The sequence below is a fragment of the Monodelphis domestica genome, chromosome 4 (genome assembly GCF_027887165.1).
Source record: "Monodelphis domestica isolate mMonDom1 chromosome 4, mMonDom1.pri, whole genome shotgun sequence".
Taxonomy (NCBI): Eukaryota; Metazoa; Chordata; class Mammalia; order Didelphimorphia; family Didelphidae; genus Monodelphis; species Monodelphis domestica.
Genome location: NC_077230.1, coordinates 159,989,342 through 160,006,070, shown reverse-complemented (window position 1 = coordinate 160,006,070; position 16,729 = coordinate 159,989,342).

The following is a 16,729-nucleotide window of genomic DNA, read 5'->3' as shown; positions in this document are numbered from 1 at the left end:
GCAATTTCATTAATTGCTTTTGCAAATTGTCTTCTCTGACCAAATAATAAAAATAACTGCCTCAGTGGAGGCACATTGCTATAGAGTCAATCTCCTCAAGCCAGAACACCACAGATTGCAAAGGTATTCTTGCTGTCTTCTTCTGCTGATCCTAGTGTGTCCTCTGAGGAAAAACATCTTCCATGTGTTCAGTGAGGCTACACCTTCCACCTGCTACTGCATAGCCATCTTCCTGGAGTGAAAAGATCACGAGTGGGCTTGAGTCCTGAGCCTGTCATCTCCTTCTTGGTATAATGTGCTCCTTGAGGAAAAGCTGCCTGGGGCTAAGTCAGGCATATTCCATCTGCCACAAAGTCACTTTTATTTGTACTAGTACAAAGTACCTTCTTCCTATTGCTGCCAATCATATTCCCCCCCCCAGGGATATACAGAACCGCCAGGGCAAAGAACAGCAACCTTCTCTTCAACATTGGGCCACCCGTTTCCTATTTCCCCTGTTCTTTGAGGGTACAAATGTGGTGTCCTCCACTTGACAATCAACTTTCTCATACCTGGTCATGCTCTCCACATCTCAATTACTCTGAACTCCTCTAGACCATCATCCAAACCCCATTCCTCACCATCTACCACATGATTCTTCTTTCATATCCTCCTCAACCCTTCTACCCCCAGTTTCAGCTGCATCATTTTCTCTAGCTCACTGGTCAAAGTAGGGAAGTAGGACCACCCCTTGCTCCCTATTGACATTTATAGGTTCTCCCTCTTCCTCCATCATTCAGTAGCCTCTTTTCACTTGAGGCTCATGCTATTTATATCTACCATGAAATCAGACCTGGCAGGTAGTGTCGACAAACCCCTAGGTCATTCCCCTCTCTTAAGCGATGACTTCAATAACTGGCTTACAATTTTTCTCCCTCCTCCAACTTCATACTTAAAATAGATATTATTTTCCCTCAAATTCACTAACCATTCACTTCCTGAGCCTACTCAGTTCCCATGAGCTACTCTTCCACCATACCTCAGTCACACACAAATATGGTTTTACCCTTGATCTTGCCATCACCTAGAAATATACTACCTCTGGTTTAAAAATCTCTGAAATCTCCTTATCTAACCACAATCTCTTTACTTTTTATCTTTTTATAACATAAGACAAATTTTAGGTGAACTTTGAAATTAGAGAAGAAAATTTAAAACAGTTTTGATTCATAGTCAGAATTTGCCCCACTGAATATATGTATATACTTTTCTATTATTATGTGAATAAATATGGTCCTTTTTGGCCTCCTGGAATCCCATCTCATGCCTTTAGATCTTTTAATGTGGAAGCTGCTAAATCCTGTGTGATCCTGATTGTAGTTCTGTGGTATTTGAATTATTTCTTTTTTGTTGCCTAAATTATTTTCTCCTGGGCTAGGGGGCTCCTGAATTCAGCTATTATATTCCTAGGATTTGTCATTTAAGATTTTCATTTGGGAGGTAACCTGTGGATTCTTTCAATTTCTATTTTATTCACTTGGGCAAGAATATCTGGGCAATGTTATTTGATAATTTCATGCACTATTATGTCCAGACTTTCTAATTTAATTTTTATTTTTTTGGCTTTCAGGTAGTCCAAAAATTCTTAATTTGTCTCCCCTATATCTGTTTTCCAGATCAATAATTTTTCAGTGAGATATTACATATTTTCTTCTGTTTTTCTTCATTCTTTTGATTTTATTTTCTCTTGATGTTTCATGAAGTCATTAGCTTCTAATTGCTCAATTCTAATTTTAAAGGCATGATTTTCTTCCCTCAGCTTTTGAGCCTCTTTTTTCATTTCGTCCATTTCTTCTTGCATTGTTTTCATTTCTCTTGCCTATTTTTCTTCTGCCTCCCTCAAGTGATTTTTGAAATACTTTTTGAGATCTTCCAGAATCTGAGTCAAATTCATATTTTTGTTCAGACTTTGCATTTGTTTGCTTTGCTTTCACTATCCCCTTCTGTGTCTGTGCCTTGCTCTTTGTCTCCATAAAAAAATTCTCTATAGTTAGGTGTTTTTTCATTGATGTTTGCTCATTTCCCCAGGCTTTTTTAAGGTAGTCTCTGCTCTCAGGGAGGTTTGGGAACCCTCTTAAACATTAGGTTTCCTGGGTTCTACCCTTAGCCTTATTTCTGAGGTTATGAAAGTTTCAGATCTTCTATGATGGTGTGTTGGCCTATGTGCTGGGAGCCATCTACTACTGCTAATTCAATTAAGCCTTAAGTCTGCTGACAGCATAAATTCTAGCCTGAGGCATGGACATAGGCTTTTGGGCTCACTCTGGGCTTGCTCAGGTCAGGAACACAGAAGGCTGCATTGCTCTGGGGCTCTAGGTGTTGAGTTTTTGGCAAAGGTCAGTGAGCACCAAGTTAGCAGTCTGGGGACTGCCCTTGCCAGGGATGCAGCACCCAGCTCTGGCTCTTGTTACAAGGGAATCACTTTAAAAGACTGATATATATTAATTTAAGGTCGCCCAGGAATCAGCTATGTAATTCCTAAATGAAAAACTCAAATCAGCCGTCAGCCTTTTTTGGAGTTTAATTACAATAGGAGCAAGAAAGGAATTAGAGATATATATATAGAGAGAAAGGGGAGAGAAGGGAATAGGGCTTAAATACCCCTTCTGTTTAGGCTGGGCCAAAAGGCCCAAGCCCTTAGATAGCTGGGGCAAAGAAAAGAGATCAGTCCCTATTACTCACGTGTCCAAAATGGAGAAACAGTCTCAGAGGCCCCCACCTTCAGCTTCCTTCAGAGCAAGCTTCCTCAGAGCCCAGGAACCACACCAACCAAATACTCAACCTCCCTGAGTCTCCAGACCCTCCTATCTTTAAGGAAACCATCCAAGTTGCCTCCCCTCAGTCCTCACATCTACCAATCACTCTTCATCAATTTCCCTGTCAATGGAGGCTCTTGCTTAACCCAGGACCGCCCAGAGGTTTCTGGCTTTTGCACATGTCTGTTGAAGGTCATATTTTCAAATGATTAAATCTATACTCCTTTGCTACAGCCCTTTCTAAATCCTGTTAACTTGAGTATGGTAGAGATTGGAATAATTAAATTTTGATCTAGGCTGCAGCCCTTACTCAATCCTATTAGGACTGAATAGGGTGGAGTATCTCCATTGTATCAATTCTAAAATCAATCAAGACTCAAAGAAATTCCTGTTCTATGCTTAAGCATAGGTCAAAGTCCTTTCCATTGTTCAGCAAAGGGTCTCTGTCCTAAAGTAATCTTAAGAAGGGAAGAGAAGGAACCTCCCATGCCAATGGGGTTCCCATTCCAATAGACTATCAGTAAGAAATTTTCCAAGTATGAAATATCCCAATGGTGAAATTTCCAACATTTATAAGTCTAAGGAATTTTGAGGTTTACACTCTACTGATTTCCCCAAACTGGGATTTACATCCTCACCACAAGCCCAGGCTGGGACTCCTAACCTAGTTCTGGGCCAATACAGATCAGGCCACATAGCACAGAGTACCCTGGGTTGGAAGTCCAGACCATACTCCAGGTTTATCTAGAACTTTAAGGTTTGAGCATTGGTTTGGACCACTATTGGTTGAGGCAAGGTCTCAGGGGATGTTGACTTGGGCATAGATTCAGAACCTGGCACAGTAGATGTGGGGTAGAAGGGGTTTACTGTTTTCTTGTCCCTCGCTCCTTGCTGTAGCCTCCTGCTGACTGTGTTCCTCTCTCACCCCAGTGCCTCAAATGTTCTCCACCTACTTTCCAGATTGTCCTCTTCTTGAAAGTTGTTTCACTCTGTCTCCTTGCTAATTCTTTCACTTCTGTATTTGTGTTGTGGAGGTAGAAAATTAGTAGAATTCCCATTTTACAGATCAAGAAACTAAGGTCAATACAAGTTAAGGAACTTGCCCATGCTCACTCATCTAGTAAATATTCAAGGTAAGACTTGAAATCATCTTTACCTTACCCTGAGTGCCAGAGCCCTTTCTACACTATATCAGTTGGTTGTCATGTGGTATGATCAGAGGAGCAGTCTGGGCCTCTCAAAAATCCCCTTCATCAGAGTTAACATTTTGGTAAATCAGTATCCCCCAAAAGCTGCAAATAAAATGCAATTATATATACTTAGGAGGAGTTACAGATTAAGTCATTAGTACACCTTAATGCTTCATCTAGTTTCCTTTATCAGATTAGGTGACCAAAGATTTTTAATCTTTGAGCTCTGAGACCTAGATGGTATATATTTTGTTGAAAGAAATAACTGCTTTTTAGTTAATAAGTAGAATGGGGCCCTACTAAGATACTGAGATTGGATGTTTAGGGGGAAAGTCTTAGAGCAGGGAAGGCTGTTCCAAAGGAGTGGTCAGGCATAATCTTTTCCCAAGACCTACTCCTGGAAGGACTGCTTCTATCTATCTATCTGTCTGTCGATCTATGTATCTATATATCTATGCATCTATGTATCTATGTATCTATGTATCTATCTATGTATCTATCTATCTATCTATTCATTCTCTCTCTCTTTCTATATATGTGGATATGCATATCATCATCTCCATACATTTTGATATTTACAATACGATACATACGATATCTACAAAAGGTGACATTAGACTTAAGTCATATAAATGAATTTAAAGAATAATGTCTCCCATAGATAATGGAAAATTCCTGAAGATTTTAGAGATCTTTGACTCATTTAAATGGCAGAATTGGACTCAGCACTGCTCCTTTGGTTTATTGAATAGTGCTGGACTTGGTACCTTGGTATTCATCATTAGTCACTTCCAGAAAGCAGTACCAAATGTATTTCTTCCATTAGGAATCATAGAATTTGAATTAATTGTGTTACAGAGACCCAGAAAACCCAGATTTTTAAGGCATTAAATGCATTAATGGAGTTGTACTTTAGCAAATAAATATTAATAATGCATAGATTATAAATAAAAATAATTAGATAAAAATAAAATTATTTTAGATTAACTTTATCCATACTGAGAGAAGTTCATGACCTAAGGTGATGGTAGGGAGAAGAAATGTTATTTTCTGCAAGAGAAGTTCACTTCCATAATATTTGAGGGCATCTGCCCTTCTAGAGTTCTTTCTTTTTCTCTTTTTTGTCTCCTATCTACAGTGACTTGAGATTCAGAAGAAATGTATCAGATGATGTTTGTTTTTGTCTGCAATTCAAAATTCCTCTAAGTGAGAAATAGGTCGATTTTAGCAAATTTAAAGTTTTATCACTAAAACCTAATCAAGGTGATGTTTTTCAAAAAAGTTGTGCACTTCTACCCATTCTGCACACATTTTGTTGATTAATGAAGTGGGGAAATTGTCCTTTGCTTCCATCTCAACTGAAGAAAACTCTCCCACCAGTAGCTGTTGATGTTCTCTTTGAAGTTCATGAAGTTTTTCAGTGCTTAGCTCTTCTTTATGCTCCTTAACTAATACATGTTCTTTTATTTCTGCTGGCCTGGGCATGTGCTGCTGATTGTAATGCCAACAAGTGCATCAAGTGCCAAGCAAATGTCAAATATCACAATGATTTTTTTCTCATCAAAATGCATCAAATATCAAATTGGACAAGGTCCAAAAACATTGAGTAACCAAGGTTTTACTATATTTGGTTTCAAATCCTATCTCAGGCACTTGTCTGTAGCCCTATGTGAAATCATTTAAACTTCTGTTTCCTCATTTGAATAATGTTTATAACAATAATACCTCCATCACTAGCTGTTGTAAAGAGTCAATGAGATAATGTTTGCTAAGCACTTTACAGACATTGAAGCACTGTATAAATGCTAGCTAACTTGGTTATTATAAATTGTTTTTTAATTCTTGATCCAAGCCCATTTTCTTTACTTTAATCCTCTAATACAGGCTTCCATCTTCATTATGTTGTGAAAAAAAGAAACATATCACTTATACTACAAAAAAATAATGGAGAAAATAAAGGGAAGATTGGGGTGCTTCAATCTACATTCAAATTCCATAAGTTTCTTCTATAGTGATGGATAACCTTTTTTGATATAATTCCATTGTAGCTGTTCTGGATCCTTGCCTTATTGCCATTAGATAAGTCATTCACACTGGATAATTGTATACTATCATAGTTATTGTGTATAATGTTCTCTTGGTTCTGTTCACTTTGCTTTACAGAAGTTCATATAACTCTTTCCATGATTTTTGTTGATCATCTTATTCATCATTTCTTATGACAAAATAGTATTCCATTAAAATCATATGCCACAACTTGTTTAACCATTCTCCAATTGATGGACATCTCTTCAATTTCCAATTATTTGATACCACAAATAGAGCTTCTATGAATGTTTTTGTACATATAGGTCCTTTTCCTTTTATCTTTTACTCAATTCTTTCAATATTTTCCCAATAAATCATTTAATCTCAGATTAAATAATACCTATTCAGAATCTTTAGGACTTTTGAGAAGTGTCCATTCATGTACATAAGACAAATTGTAGAAGGAGTAAAATGTAATAAAGATCCTGAAGGAATGAGGAGAGTGAAACTGAAGTCCTAAATATAAAATTTACTTAATGTAGTCCTAGAATAAACTTCTCAAATCAGTATATTTTTTATTCCCGTTATTATTTCCAAGTTTGTTGGATGCCCATTCCATATTTACAAGGCACCATGGTAGGTACAGATTATGTAATAATGGAAAACGCTAGTTCTTGCCTTCAAGGAACTTATATTGCACTGAATAGAAGACATACACACAGATAAATATAAAACACAGAAGGGTGGTAAATATGACCTTAGGGAAATGTCCTTCGGGAAAATGTAAGGAAGAAAGTATTTTCACTTGTGGACATTCTAGACTTAATTACAGAGAAGGGTGGTTCGTTAGATAAGCATTAAAAGAAAAGATTTTAAAGAGGAGAAAATTGAAAAGTTTCCAAGCATCAGGTAAATCTTCCCTGTATATGTAGATAACAGAAATGATATATCAAATATATATTATGCATTTTCTTAGAATATAGAATTTGTGAAGGAAAATAATTTGGAATAAGGAGAGAAAGGAAGATTACACAGAATTTTAAGTAAGATTTTTGTATTTTACTCTGTATACAATGGGCAACAACCAAGTTCTTCAGCAATAGAATGTTTTATTTAAGAAATCTATAACACAAGGTCCCCTAAATATTGGCTTAAAAAGTTCATGATAAATGCTGAGGACTGACTCAAAGGGATGATAACCTCTTTTTGGTTCTTTATAACCCTAAATATATTTTACACTGATAAATCTCAGACTATTGATTACATATATTTTGAATACATATTTGAATACATTTTATGACTGTTTACACAAATATGGAAAGAAGTTACCCGTCTATACACCAGCATTCAATGTAACAAAATGTTCATTGAATAAAGGATATTTTATTTCATCCAAAAGAAGATATAAATGTCATATGACTAAAAGGACCTCATGATATGACACAGAAAACAACAACAACAAAAAAACACTCATCATTGTCAATTATTTCCTCTTTAAAGGAAACTGAATACAATTCTGCACCATGGGGCAAGAGAGAGTAATTCCAGCAGCACAGCTTCTGTGGGAAATGGCAGAACTCAGACAAGGACAACAGAATACAAGTCTGCTAGAGTCTTTGAAGTTGTAGAATGGGAATGAGCCCAGACCAAACCACCTGACACAGGTATAAAAGAAAGAGATTTCTTGGTGGAGGATTAGACCAATCTAAGTCACTGAATATAGGCAGTGATGTCAGAGAGGACAGAAAACATGTTAAGAAAAGGAAATTAATAGAACCTTAGAAAAGTTTTATATGCAGACCTCTGGAGAAAACTGAATGGGAAAAATAGGCATGTACTTTTCTCAGCAGTAGATGACACCTTTGCAATAACTGACCATAAAATAGAAACATAAAAATCTTACAACCAAATATAGAAAAGCAGAAATAGTACATAAATCTTATTCAGATCATAATGCAATAAATTACATTCAACAAAGGATATCAGGAAGAAGGACTAAAAAGTATTTAAAAACTAAACTTTTTCCAAAGAACAAATGGGTAAAAGAAAAAATCAGAGAAAAATCAACAATATCATTAAAGAAAATGACAAGAGCAGACAACATAGCAAAAGTTATGATATTCAGACAAAGACATGCTTAGGAGAAATTTTATATTTCTACCTTCTTGCATAAATAAAATAGAGAAGAGTAGATCCAGGAATTAGTCATGCAACTGAAAAAAATCCCAAAGAAATGAACAAATTAAAAATTCTTATTTAAACACCAAATTTGAAATCTTGAAATAATAATGAATAAGTGAATAAAATAAAAAATAAGAAGCCCATTGAAGTAATAAATAAGACAAGGAGATGATTTTATGAAAAAAATTAACCATTTTTTAAACTCATTAAAGTAAGAAAGAAGATAACCAAATTACCAGTATTGAAGAGGAAAATCATAATCAATGAAGAAACTAAAGAAATCCTTTAAAAATCATTTCAACCAATTACATACTAATAAATCTGACAATTTAAGTGAAATAGATGAATACTTGCAAAAATATAAACTCCCCATATTAACAATAGTAGAAAGAGAATATTTAACCTCATCACAGAAAAAGAAATTGAACAGACTTGATTGGTAATTCCCTAAATAAAAGATCCCAAGGCCATAGGGATTCATAAGTGAATCCTACCAAACATTCAAAGAACAATTACTTCCAATATGTCATAAGCTATTCTGAGAAATAGGAGAAGAGAGAATCTTTTCAAACACTTTTAAAGACACAAATAGGGTACTGATAACCTAAATTAGGAAGAGCTAAAACAGAAAATGAAAACCAATTTCCCTAATGAACACTGATGCAAAAATTTTAAATAAAGTACTAGCAAGGTGGGGGCAGCTGGATAGCTCAGTGGATTGAGAACCAGGCCTAGAGTCAGAAGGTCCTAGGTTCAAATCTGGCCTATGACACTTCCCAGCTGTGTGACCCTGGGCAAGTCACTTAACCCCCCTTGCCTAACCATTACTAATTCTGCCTTGGAACCAAAAAACAGTATTGATTCCAAGGCAGAAGGTAAGGGTTTAAAAAAATGGAAGTACTAGCAAGGAAATTAGAACATTATATCAAAAGAATCATAAAGTACAATCAGGTATGTTTTATATAGGAATGGTTTAATATTAGGAAAAGCATCAGCATAATTTATCACATCAATAACAAAAGTCTCAGGAATCATATGATTATTTCAATAGCTGCATGAAAAGCATTTGCCATTTAATAAAAAATTGGAATAAATGAAACCTTCTTTAAAGTGATAGAATTCTACCATATGTTATCTACAAGAAATACCTGAGACAGGTAGATACTCACAAGGTGAGAATTAAAGGTTGAAGCAAAACCTATTGGGTCTCAACTGATAGAAAGAAAGCAGGAGTTGCAATCATGATATTTGACAAAGCCAAAGTAAAAAGAGATCTAGTTAAAAGAGATAGGGAGGGTAATTACATTCTGATAAAAAGGATTATAGACAATGAGGAAATATCAGTAATCAACATGTATGCAACAAATGGTATAGCATGCAAATTTCTAAAGGAGAAACTAGTGGATTTGAAGAAGGAAATAGATAGTAAAATTATACTAGTGGGAGACCTGAACCTACCACTATCAAATTTAGATAAATCAAATCAAAAAATAAATAAGAAAGAGGTAAAAGAGGTGAATAAAATCTTAGAAAAGTTATAGTTAATAGATATATGAAGAAAAATAAATAAGGACAAAAAGGAATGCACCTTCTTTTCAGAAGCACATGGTACATTCACAAAGATTGACCATGCACTAGGTCATAAAAACATGGCAAACAAATGCAGAAAAGCAGAACTAATAAATGGAACCATTTCAGATCATAATGGAATAAAAATAATGATCAGTAGGGTACATGGAGAGCCAAATAAAAAATTAAATGGAAATGAAATAATATGTTTCTCCAAAATCAGTTAGTTACAGAACAAATCATAGAAACAATTAATAATTTTATTGAAGAAAATGACAATGATGAGACATCCATTCAAACTCTATAGGATGCAGCCAAAGCAATACACAAGGGAAAATTTATATCCTTGAGTTCATATATTAACAAATTAAGGAGGACAGAGGTCAATGAATTGGACATACAAATTAAAAAACTTGAAAGAGAATGAATTAAAAATACCCAGAAGAAAACTAAATGAGAGATCCTAAAAATTAAGGGAGAAATTAATAAAATCAAAAGTGAAAGAACTATTGAACTAATAAATAAAACTAGAAGCTGGTATTTTGAAAAAAAAAAAACAAAATAGAAGCAAATCAAATTAACAGTATCATAGATGAAAATGGATACTTTACCTCCAATGAAGAGGAAATTAAGGCAATCATTAAAAAATATTTTGCCCAATTATATGGCATATAATATGGCAATCTAGGTAATATGGATGAATACTTATAAAAATATAAATTGCCTAGATTAACAGAAGAAGAAATAGAATTCTAAAATAATCCCATATCAGAAAAAGAAATTGAAAAATCCATCAAAGAACTCCCTGAGAAAAAAAAATCCCCAGGGCCTGATGCATTCACAAGTGAATTCTATCAAACATTCAAAGAACAGCCAATGCCAATACTATACAAGCTATTTGACATAATAAGCAAAGAGGGAATTCTGTCAAATTCCTTTCATGACACAAATATAGTACTGATTCCAAAGCCAGGCAGGTCAAAAACAGAGAAAGAAAACTATAGACCAATCTCCTTCGTGAACAAAGATGCAAAAATCTTAAATAGGATACTAGTAAAAAGACTCCAGCAAGTAATCAGGAGCGTTATTCACTATGTTCAGGTGGGATTTACACCAGGAATACAAGGGTGGTTGAATATTAGGAAAACCATCCACATAATTGATCATATCAACAAGCAAACCAACAAAAATCACATGATTATGTCAATAAATGCAGAAAAATCCTTTGATAAAATACAACACTTTGAAAACACTAGAAAGTATAGGAATAGAAGGGTCTTTCCTAAAAATAATAAACAGTATTTATCTAAAACCATCAGCAAACATCATCTGCAATGGGGATAAACTAGATGCATTCCCAATGAGATCAGGAGTGAAACAAGGATGCCCATTATCACTGCTATTATTTAGCATTGTACTAGAAACACTAGCAGTAGCAATTAGAGAAGAAAAATTAATTGAAGATATTAAAATTGGCAATGAGGATACCAAGCTATCACTCTTTGCAGATGATATAATGGTCTACTTAAAGAATCCTAGAGAATGAAGTAAAAAGCTAGTGGAAATCATCAACAACTTTAGCAAAGTTGTAGGATACAAAATAAACCCACATAAGTCATCAGCATTTCTATATATCTCCAACACATCTAAGCAGCAAGAATTAGAAAGAGAAATTCCATTTAAAATCACCCAAGACAATATAAAATACTTAGGAATCTATCTGCCAAGACAAACACAAGAACTATATATATAAAACACTTTCCACACAATTAAAACTAGATCTAAACAATTGGAAAAACATTAACTGCTCATGGGTCGGACAAGCCAACATAATACCTACCCAAACTTATTTACTTATTTAGTACCGTACCCATTGAACTACCAAAAAAACTTTTTACTGAATTTGAAAAAAAAAACATAACAAAGTTCATTTGGAAGAACAAAAGATCAAACATATCTAGGGAAATAATGAAAAAAATGAAATTGAAGGTGGCCTTGCAGTCCCAGATTTCAAACTATACCATAAAGCAGTGGTCATCAAAACAATATGGTACTGGCTAAGAGACAGAAAGGAGGATCAGTGGAATAGATTTGGGGTAAGTGACCTCAGCAAGACAGTATATGACAAACCCAAAGATCCCAGCTTTTGGGACAAAAATCCACTATTTCATAAAAACTTGCTCTGTGAAAGGAAACAGGGCAAAAGGTAGCAAGAGACACAAAGTCCAAGAACTCTTTCCTCAGGCCACTTGACCAAGCAGTCAGGGTGTTGTGTGGTCTTACTTTAAGGTATTTATCTCTTAGAAGGCTTCAAATAGTGGTACCAAGCTAGTCAATTCATTTTGGGAAATAAATATCTGAGATGAATTGAGAAGTTGCCTTTATTCTCTTAATGAGCTGTCCATAATTTTGTCGTTATGAGAAGTGATTTAAAAGTGGCAAAGACTTATCACCCTGTAAGGATAATAAATTGATTAGAAAAATACTCTGAATTACACCCTTATGAAAAATAACTTGGCAACTGTGAAGGGTGGATTAAAGAGAAGGTAGATTGGAGGCGGGGAAACCAGTTAAAGAGACCATTACAATAGATCAGATAAAAATGATGGGAGCTTAAATTCAGAAAGTAGCCATCTGATTGGAGAGAAAAGAACAGATGAAAATAATTACTATGTTACTGTTATATTTAATGACTTTGTGGTTTTAAAAAGGAGGTGAAGCATAAATATAATTTCATTAAAATGCAAAAAAGGAAGAAAAAATTTAGCACAGTGGGCATGTTTACCAGATTTTAGTTAGATGATGACTTTATGAAAGAAATCAAAGCAATAAGATAGAAGAAAAAATGAAAATTGCATATATTTAATAAATAAATGTGTACAATTCAACATATATAAGTTAGTTTTGGGGTGTGATTCTGTAAGTGCACATTGATATTTATAATCATAGGGTGTAGATTGACTTTAAAATGCAACTTTTCTTGTACCTCACTTTTCAAGCTTGTACAAACAGAGCCTGGCCTATGTAATTAACTAAATTTTCCTAACATTAAATTATATAATGTTACAGTTTAATAGTAATAAAATTATAAAGTAAAAAAAAACAAGTTTGACACAAGATGATATAAACATATGCCAATTGAATATATAATATGCTCTAAATTATATTTTTAAATCATAACTTTGTGTGACATAAAGCTTGTGTCCTAATGGTATATTATATAGCATGTGTGTTTTATTTCAGCTCTGTCCTCTTTCAATATTATTTATCCCTCATACATTTACTTGCAATTTTTAAAAAATCTCAATATTTTACCTAATTTGCCATTATTCTATTTATGATTACTGTGTTTGGAATTAATAATAATAGAATTTTGATGGAGCATTATGGTTTTCAATATGACATACATATTCTCCTTTAAGTTGAAAAGTTTATGTTTTTCATATAATGACATCCCAACATGTGGAAATATGCTTTCCACTCAGCAATAATATATCCATCAATAATATTGCATCAATAAAACAATAATGCTTTCTTTCAATAATGAAAAAACTTGGAAAGATATTTTAATACTAAGGTTTAAATAAATGTGGAATTTGGAAGGGAATGATTAAATTATTATTTCTAGCCATTATTGTTTCCAATTTATTTGTATTTCAGTAATAAGATGTGTAAAATGTTAACATTTTAAGCTGTGTCTCCAATGTTCATTTAATTTAGATTTAATAACACTATTTTTTATTATGAAAACTAAGTAAATTATTGAAAGCAGTTCCTGAGGTCTAGCAATTATTTAAAAGGTGCATTTACTATAAAGCAATTAGCTCAAATAGCACTTTCATGAATGTAGCATATTTAAAACAACTTTATGAATTAGATAATATAGGGAAATATACTAAACTATTTTGAAAAAATATTTTACTTAAATGGTCTTTTATTTTCAACAAAGGGATATTTATACCTTTATAGCATAATTAAACAAAAACATTCCAAGATCAAAATAGTTCTGATTTGTTATGAAAATAGAGAAAACAAAAGGAAATTAGAATTCTACCTCACTGAAGATATTTTTATAAACTGAAGACTTGTTAAAGGGAAAATGTTCATTTTAATATAACTAGTTTACATTTTGTCTCAGTCATTTTATACTACACTTCTCTTTGAATTCATTCTTTATGATAAAGATTATATGGGAGGATAAGAATAGGAACAGTGGTTATTTTCTATTTTAACATACCTTCCGTCTTGGAATCAATACTGTGTATTGGTTCCAAAGCAGAAAAGTGGTAAAGGCTAGGCAATGGGGGTTAAGTGACTTGCCCAGGGTAACAGAGTTGGGAAGTGTCTGAAGTCAGATTTAAACCTAGGACCTTCCATATGTAGGCCTGGCTCGCAATTCACTATGCTACCTAGCTGCCCTCTTAGTGTATTAATTTTTTAAATAGTGAATAAAAAAATAAGTATGTACTTACTTGATATGTGCAACAGACATTAGCCCTTTTTTCAAGATTTTATTTACCATTAAAACATGTATTATTGGAAGAGAATTTCTTTCTCCACTATTTCCCCTTGATTATTGACACCCCTCAGTGACCTGGAGGTCAAAGACCATTGAGATGTGCAGGTATAGACACATCATCAGAGAAAGGATGTTAGAGAACCAAGGAACCAAGAAGAAAGGAATTTGATTCCACAGGTACTGCCCCTCTGGGTGGCCCAGGAAAATTCAGAAACTATAGTTGGTTTCTGAGATGTGACATGGGAGAGCTAGTGGGTGGCAAAAACAGCATATAAGTGGAAACTAGGAGGTCTTTAGGGTCTTCTGGCTAGAACATGGAACCTGAAGGAACCCTTGTCAGTGATCAGCTTCAATCCATCATGGTGGCCATTAGAGTCATAAGCTAAGTAATGCTCTACCTCTCTCCTATCTTTCCTTCTCTTCACTACAACAACAACAACTACTACTACTACTACTACTACTACTACTACTACTACTACTACTACTACTACTACTACTACTTCTACTTCTACTACTACTACTACTTTGATTTAATAAAATTATTAAAGCTACTAGCAGTCTCATGATTTAATTTTAATTATTATAGCTTCTGGAAGTGGGTAATTGCAACATGAGGAAGATTATGTAAGGACTATTACATTAAAATGTCAAAAGGAACTAAAGAAGAGGGATACATACCTGTGTGAACTTTTCAATGATGACACTAAGTACATCTTACTTTCATGAAAGACTCATGGTCTACTTTTGACCACCTGGGAAACATAACAAAGCAGGGAAAGCATTTTCATCATTTTTCAGAAAACAGTACAAAGTAAGTGGTCCAATATATTTCACTGATTTAATAGATATACAAGGAAAAATGAAATAAGGTACAAGGTCTCCTTTTTTATATCACATAAAAATGGGCCATATTGTTTATTTTCCCCAGGAACTCTTATAACTAGGTCAATTAATACATATATATACATACATATATATATATATATATATATATATATATATATACATATATATATATATATATATATATATATATATGTAATGGGGAAATTTAAGGCTTCTGGGAGAAGGTTATAATATAGTAATGGTTACAAATGTGGCTACAAGATTTATATAGTATTTAACAATGGCCGCCAAGGAATTTACTTATGAAATTCCTAAAATGAAACACTCAAGTCAGAATGAGGTTTATGAAGGTTTAATCACACTGGGAGTAGGGAAAAGGTTAGGGAGAGAAGGAGAGAAGAGAAAAGGGAAAGAGGCTACTCAACCTCTGACCAAGGCAGAGGGAGTTTAGGCCTAAAGGCCCAGGTGGAAAGAACCAGTCCTTAACTCACGTGACCGATCTGAAGGAAAGCTGTCTGCGGGCGTCCTCTCTCTCCAAGCTCCTAACACCAACTCCCCTCCTAGCTCTCTCCACAGGAAGTTCCGCCAATCTCAGAGGCTGTTCCCTACCTCTCTTCCTGTGTCTCACAAATCCAATGGTTGGCTCTAGCTTGGCTTAGGACAGCCCAGGTGGGCAGTTAGTTATTTCTGATTAGTCATTGACTAGCGCATGCCCGTGTAGGTGGGTGTGCACAATTTTTGGGTGCTAGACCAAGATGGAGACTTTTAAAATTCACAATCCCCCCTGATGATGATTGGGAGACTAGTCTCCCCAATTGATCACTAAACATAAGCATACTGCACCCCAAAAATTTCTAACTATAAGTGTATACAAAAATTTTTTCTACCCACTAAGAGGAAAATTATAATAGTTGTAAATATGGGGAAATAGAGGAGAGAGAAAGACAGCAAACCAATGTTTTGCTGGGCGCATTGACAAAAGCCAATTAGGGGGCAGTCCCCTTTGGCATAAGAGTGTACATTCAAAAAAATGTTCAATCAACCACACCCCAAGGTTCATTCTGGATCTTCCTGTAGTGAAAAGGTTTAGATATCTTTCTGCAAACAGTTCATTCTCTGGATTCAGTTAGTTAGCAAGCTTCTTCTCTGGAGATTTCTCTCTCGAACAAAATTTAAATCTTGGATTTGATGAAATACAATCCCCCCTGAAGAACGTGTTGAAAAAACACTGAGTCCAGCTGAGGATTCAAGTTTTAGTTGTGGGGGTGTGTGAGTTAATTCAAAAGAAAAACAAAACAATATCAAAATAAAATCAAAATCAAAAGAAGAAAAAGGGAAAAAATTAAGGGAAAAAAAATATAACCCTTTATATATGCATATTTACATTAAAGAATTCAAAATCAGTATCAAAATCAAAAAATCTATGTATACAAAATTTGAGAAAGCAAGAATAAAAAATTTTTTTTTTTTTTACAGGCCTCTGTATTAGGGTCCAGTTAAGTAATTTCTAATCCCACAAGTCTGTAGGACAGAATGCAGTATATTTTACTTCCCCATTTGCAGCCCAGGCTACAGGAAGTTGCCATACTATAGGAGAGAAA